Source organism: Leptonychotes weddellii, unplaced genomic scaffold (assembly GCF_054177405.1).
Source record: "Leptonychotes weddellii isolate Sample4059 unplaced genomic scaffold, ASM5417740v2 HiC_scaffold_2493, whole genome shotgun sequence".
Lineage (NCBI taxonomy): Eukaryota > Metazoa > Chordata > Mammalia > Carnivora > Phocidae > Leptonychotes > Leptonychotes weddellii.
This window is the reverse complement of record NW_027840409.1, coordinates 5796-12677: the sequence shown is the minus strand read 5'-3', so window position 1 is coordinate 12677 and position 6882 is coordinate 5796. Positions and strand designations below refer to the sequence as shown.

Genomic DNA, 6882 nt, shown 5'->3' with positions numbered 1-6882 from the left:
TTATTAAAATTATTACTAATTTTCTTAAAGTGTGATAATGGGTTTTATGTAGGAGGATATCCTTATTTTTAGAATATGTATATCAAAATATTTAAGGGAGAAGTATTATGTATCCACAATTTTCCAATGGCTCAGCAATAAAACAAAAACAGTATGTATGTATGTATACACACACACATATACATATAAAATTATAAACACGATAAAGCAAAGACGACAAAAATGTTCAAAATTGTTGAATCTAGATGGTACATATATGGGTGGCCAAGGTACTACCCTATTTTTCTGTATGTTTGAAAATTTCATTACAAAAAGTTGGCAGAAAATATTGATCTTTAAACTCGTTATACATTTTTTTACTGTTCCTTTCAATTATATTAATTTTCTGATTTGAAATAAAGTCACATTTTAAAAACATCAAATCATATGAAAGAGTCTATAATGAAAAGAGTGTCTTCCTTCTCATCCTGTACTCCTTTATCCTTCCTCAGAGAAAGAAATATTCTTATATAAAAATTCAAATAGTTAACATACATATATATGAGTACCTCCTATGATCCAAGTAGTGTTCTAAGCATTTTACATGTATTAGATCATTTAATCCTCAAAACAACCCTGTGAAGTAGGGGCACCTGGGTGGCTCAGTCGTTAAGCGTCTGCCTTCTGCTCAGGTCATGATCCCAGGGTCCTGGGATCAAGCCCCGCATCGGGCTCCCCGCTCAGCGGAAAGCCTGCTTCTCCCTCTCCCACTACCCCTACATTCCTTCTCTCGCGTTGTCTCTGTCAAATAAATAAATAAAATCTTAAAAAAAAAAAACAACCCTGTGAAGTAGATACTATTTTTATCCTCATTTAATAAATAAATGGACCTGTATGTTCGCACAGCAGGTAAGTAGCAGGGTAATGATTTATTTTTTTAAAGATTTTATTTATTTATTTGAGAGAGAGAGAGATAGCGAGAGAAAGCATGAGCAAGGGCAGGGAGAGGGAGAAGCAGGCTCCCCGCTGAGCACGGAATCCGATGCAGGACTCTATCCCAGGACCCTAAGATCGGGACCTGAGCCAAAGGCAGACCCTTAATCGACGAAGCCACCCAGGTGCCCCAAAAGTAATGATTTAAACCAAAACCAGAAGGCTCCAGAATCAGGCTTTTAACCACTATTCTACCCTGCTCCTGACAGCATGATGTGTGCAGTGATTTACAATAGACTGTGCAGAACCTTCCATGCCTGCACATTTAGGTGTATTGTACTCATTTTAATGGCATGAATGAGATCCTATAAAATGGACCACGGTCTGTTAAATTAGTTTACCATTGATGGACATTTAAGTTGTTTGTTAATCTTTTGCTATTTTAAACAATGCTACTGCATAACCTGTATGTACTTCCTCTGGCACACAGATGAGTATAAGTCTAAGACATTCCCAAAAATGGAATTGCTAAGTTAAAGTTATATATACTTTAAAATTCTGATAAACACTACCAAAATAGTCTCCAAAAAATAAAGTCAAGTGCTCCTCTCAGCAAAAATGCAGTACAAGCTCCTTTTCCTCACAACCTAAGGAACACTAGGTCTTATTGGATCTTTGCCAATCAAGTAGATTAAAAAAAATGCTAACTCATTCGTATTTCGTTAATTATGAATAAGAGGCATTTTTTCAATGTTTATAAGCCTTCTTTTTTCTGTAAACTACTTTAGTGATTCACTATAGAAAAAAAGATTATTTAAAAATCAAAGAATGTTTGGGGTGCCTGGGTGGCTCAGTCGTTAAGCATCTGCCTTCGGCTCAGGTCATGATCCCAGGGTCCTGGGATCGAGCCCCACATGGGGCTCCCTGCTCGGCAGGAAGCCTGCTTCTCCCTCTCCCACTCCCCCGGCTTGTGTTCCCGCTCTCACTGTGTCTCTGACAAATAAATAAATAAAATCTTTAAAAAAAAATTTTTTTAAAATAAATAAAAATCAAAGAATGTTTACCAGCGGAGAAAGCACAGCCACTCCATGGAAGCGAATAAGTGAGATGCTTTCAGACTGGACAGGTGGAAAGCTCTCTGTGGATAGTGATGCCTCTTGGATTCTGGCAAGACTATTCTCACAGAACTTCTCATACTCCTCCATCTTCCCACAGTTACACTATAAGAGAGAAAAATGTCATTTTTAATGTGGTGAAAAAAACAGATCTTAATTATTTGGCAAATTTTATTGAGCACTGAAATATTTCTAGAATTCACAATTCCTAAAATTGGCTTTCCCATAATTTTTTTTTTTTTACTGATAAACAGCTAATTCTTTTTTTTTTTTTTTTAAGGTTTTATTTATTTATTTGACAGAGAGAGACACAGCGAGAGAGGGAATAAAAGCAGTGGGAGTGGGAGAGGGAGAAGCAGGCCTCCCGCAGAGCAGGGAGCCCGATGCGGGGCTGGATCCCAGGACCTGGAATCATGACCTGAGCCAAAGGCAGACGCTTAACGACTGAGCCACCCAGGCGCCCCTGATGAACAGCTAATTCTTAAGTACAGGTAAGCACCTCAAGATCCTACTCAGTTAAGCCTTGCTTCATATAGTAAATATGTCTAAACATATGTATATAAACCAATCTTTAAATATGACTTGTTTAAAAAAGTACTAAGAACCCACCGGTGAAAAATTCTTAAAGGAAAAAAAGTTCTATACCACTTTACTAACTTTAGATTATAAAATAGAATATTGTATTTTCCTTAGCAGGACTTATCTACACAAGAAAAACTAAATCATACAAAAGTGGAAATGCTTTTTTAGCCAAAAAAAAAAGATAAAAAGGCTATTTACATAAAAGAGGATATTTACTTTTAAAAATTATTTTGTTATCATGGAGTTCAAAGTCTATTATTTTCATATCTCAAAAATATACTTTAACTCCCTGGTCACAAGCCAAATCAGCCAGAGGTGGAAACAGAATATCTACTGGCTCTCATAATTCTATTTCATTGTCAAAAATTGGAACCACCACCAAACTACTTAAAACAATCAGCCCAGTAATTTCACAATTTCTGGAAAATTGTGATGGTGGCTATAAAAATTCAAGGTAATCAGGAAGGATTAGCCAGCACGTTCGTTCATTCAGCCAGTGTTAAATATTTGATTGCCTGTTTCCATAGCATTATGTCTGGCTTTGTTTCCTTTAAACAAGCAAGGGAAAGTAAAAAGAGAGACATCATCAGACTCATCAACAGCAAGGTTATGAACTGTGAAAACAGAAAAACTAATACAATAATGTTCCCTTAAGTGTTCATTTTCAAGCAATTAATTAACAAAGAAGGGGGGGGCAGAAAAATTCAACTAATGATGGGGGATATGCAGAGATGAAATAAGATGGAGTAGGATACTGTCTTAAGCCTCAAGGCACTTAAAAGTTCAGTACATTAAAGGGTCAGGGACAAATTACAGCACAACTAGAAATGAAGAAAAAACTTCTTATGATTTGATTACGAAAAAAATAAGATATTGCTAATTTTGACCAATTGGTAGTCTTCTTATCAACAACACTTCTTCCTACCATCCCATCAATTCTAATTATTTCTATATTTGATTTATGCAAAGTGTGAGTTTAATTTCAAAGAAATGGATCTCTAGAGTGTAAATGAGATTGTTTTGCAAATTTATATTCATAAAACAAGCAAAAGTAAAAAAACAAACAAACCACAACACCTTCCTACATGACAATCATAGGAAGGCCTCATTTTCCAGTCTGGATTTCAACCCCCGTTATGCTGTCTTAACAACCAAAATATGCAGAAGCTAAAATGTAAGAGAAATTCAAATGATCCCATTTCTACTAAAACACTCAAAAATATTTTTTAACACAACCCCTGCACCCAGCATTACAGGAACGTAAATAGATTACTCATACAATGAAAGAAATATACTTTCTACGGATACCCAAGCAAAGCATGAAATTCTATTTTAAAGGTCTGGGAAATGTAAGGAATAAATAAATATTCTTATGGCAAGTTTTATTTTTTTTCCAACAACATCATATAGATATGCTTCATTGCTTTGGAAAGTTAAATTCACATCTCTTCAAAAGACCTGTATGTCATGCATATTACAGATGTACAGTAATAGATTATTATCACAGCATAACTATGGCATATAATAGTGCGTTAAATACCCATATACAAGTGCTAATATGGTTGATTACGGAAATGACCAAATGATCCTAGAGCATGACTGAATTCTTCCTATCCTTCAGTCTCAACTTGGATGTCCCCCTCCTCAGGCCATCCCTGATGATCCCATCTACATTAACCCTACATCAGTCACTATCACATCACATTGCCCTGCTGTTTCCCAATTTTCACAGCACTTACCACTATCTGAAATTATCTTTATTTCCTTGGGTTTTGTCTGTCTTCCTCCACCAAAACGTAAGCTCCATAAGCACAGGTACCTTTGCAGTCTTGCTCACCACTGAATCCCCATTACACAGAACAGCGTCAGCACACAGAAGGCACTTGATAAAAGTATTGAATAAATGAATTAGGGTAATCAGCTCAAACAATAAACCAGGAGAAACCAGGAGGAAAAAAGAGAGTGGACTATATAGCAAAGAAGCTGGCAAGGAAGAATGGAATTTAGAGAATGGTAGTTTCATGGATGACCCTATTCTCTGAAGAAACTGGTACCTCTAAACTGCAAAGGCAATCATTTAAAAAACGAGCATAATTGGGCATCCATGTGGCTCAGTTGGTTAAGCACTGGACTCTTGATTTTGGCTCAAGTCATGATCTCAGGGTGGTTGTGAGATCCAGCACCTCCCCAGGCTCTGCACTGGGTGTGGAGCCTGCTTGGGGCTCTCTCTCTCCCTCTCCACTGCCCTTCCCCCTTTCTCTGTCTCTGTCTCTCCCTCTCTAAAAAAAAAAAAAAAAAAGAGCATCGTATCCTATATGACTAAGCAGGAGGGCACTTCGTTTCTCACACCACAATTATCTGTCAGCAGAGGTTTTTTTGAATGGAGCCTTTACTACAGTGCCACCCCAACCACAAATCTACTGACCCATATTTTACCATCAGGCATTACTGGATTACTGGTCCACTTGAATTAATAATTTGTCAGCTGTATCAAGTTCAGACATGCCTAGTGTTCTCCATTTATACCATGACCCTTCACCAAATGAGCCTCTGCAAACCCCATAGATTCATCCTTCTGCTACCTACTCCTCACCAGTGTCCTACCAGAAATATCACTAAAGGGAATGGTAAAAGTAATATATAACAGATCTTGCCTTGATTTCAAATCCTAGCTGGTTGTTTATCCCTAAGTGCTCCCAAAGACATAATCTTTTTGTATACTCAATAAAGGGAAGGTTCCTTATCCAGGCACATACTAGCTGTGTGTTCTTGGCAATTTATTTACCATCTCTATGCCTCAATTTCCTCATACGTAATGCATGGATAATCAGAGTATCTGTCTCAAGAACTCAATGAACTAATACATGTATGGCAATTAGCATAATGCAGGACATGCAGAAAGCATCAATAAATGGGGACTGCCTTTATTATTAAGAGGATGATGATTATGATTTTTATCACGAGATTATGAATTCCTGGAGGGCAGCGACAGTGCTTGGTTCCTGGTAGGATTCAAATGTAATTTTAAAACATGGAAAGGGGGACATCCTCCTCATTTCGTTGTTTCCAGACCCCTCCTCATCAATCTCTAGGCGCCTTCCACTTGCCTAAATTGGGGGTAGGGAACTGGGATTACAACCAGATAGACGCAGAATGGGAATCACCTCGCAGCATCAGGGGCAATCAAGAGAATTTGCTTTATTAGCCTCAAGCTTATTCCCCTGAGTCTCAAAGGCGGAACAAACAGCATTCCTAGCTAGAGCCTTTGGTTGTGGTAACCGGCTTTCAGAATGGCCAGGGCACACCCTGAGGATAACACTCCCTCGCCAGCATCTTGGGAGAAGAAAAACGGTCCAGTTTTATCAACAGGCGGTGATTCCCCGGCTCTGTCCCGAGGTTATTTGCCAGGGACCCTCTGCCTTAACCCCGGCGCCCCACGCCCACCTCCCCCAGCTCCTCTGCTAAGGCTCCATCCCGAGGGCCCACCAGGCAGCGCCAGCATCCGAGCATCACCTCCGCGCCGAGTGTCGCTGGTCCCCGGGCACCTGTCTCCTCACACCCGGCGCCTTTCTCTGGGCTCGAAGACCGGGAGCCCAGCATCTGCGTTCGGGTTCCGTACAGAGCTCACCCTCAGCTTTCAGGGAGCCAATTTCGCCTCCCCCGGTGGCCTCGCAGCGGGGACCCATTGAGGATCTGTCTAGCCCCCGCCTTATGCACACACCTGATCTCCCACGGCCTGGTCACGCTTTTTTCCCCTCGCCCCGGGCCTAGTCAGGAAGCAAACAGCTCAATTTATACTGACAGAGCGCAGCTCGGCCCGGCGCCTCCTTCTCCTTCTCCTCCCCGCCATATTACGGGTCTCTGGCGGCAACACGGGATCCTGGCAACGGCCGCAGCCGCCGCCACAGCCCGGACTCCACCTCTTCGGACGGCACTTCCGGTGGTTGCTTCCGGGGCCGTTGGAACGGTTGGGCCTCCAAAAAACTACAATCCCCGAGGTGCATTGCGCATCCAGGTAAGCGCCCTGGCCGGGTACTTGCGCCCTGGCGCAATACTTGCGGGAAGCGCGATGCACGCTGGGAAACGTAGTCTTTACTGCAAACTAGCGCCTCTAAAATTATAATTTATTACAATGTGAAGGCTCTTCAGGTCTGAAGCCCCCTGAAGTGTTCCTTGAAATTGCTACTTTTTACTTATCTGTAAAAAGATAACCTCTTTCTTTGTGGTCGTTGGAAAACATACAACGATCACCACATTTTTTTCTCCGTAAATA

General features: G+C 40.5%; 1 long non-coding RNA gene across 1 annotated transcript; it reads right to left on the bottom strand.

The window, feature by feature from the left end:
• Positions 1-1948: 1948 nt before the first annotated feature.
• Positions 1949-6545, bottom strand: LOC145718904 (uncharacterized). Its single transcript, XR_014142078.1, has 3 exons — positions 6331-6545; positions 4349-4491; positions 1949-2132 (listed from the first exon to the last, which is right to left on the bottom strand). It is a non-coding gene; the product is annotated as an uncharacterized LOC145718904 (long non-coding RNA).
• Positions 6546-6882: the final 337 nt, after the last annotated feature.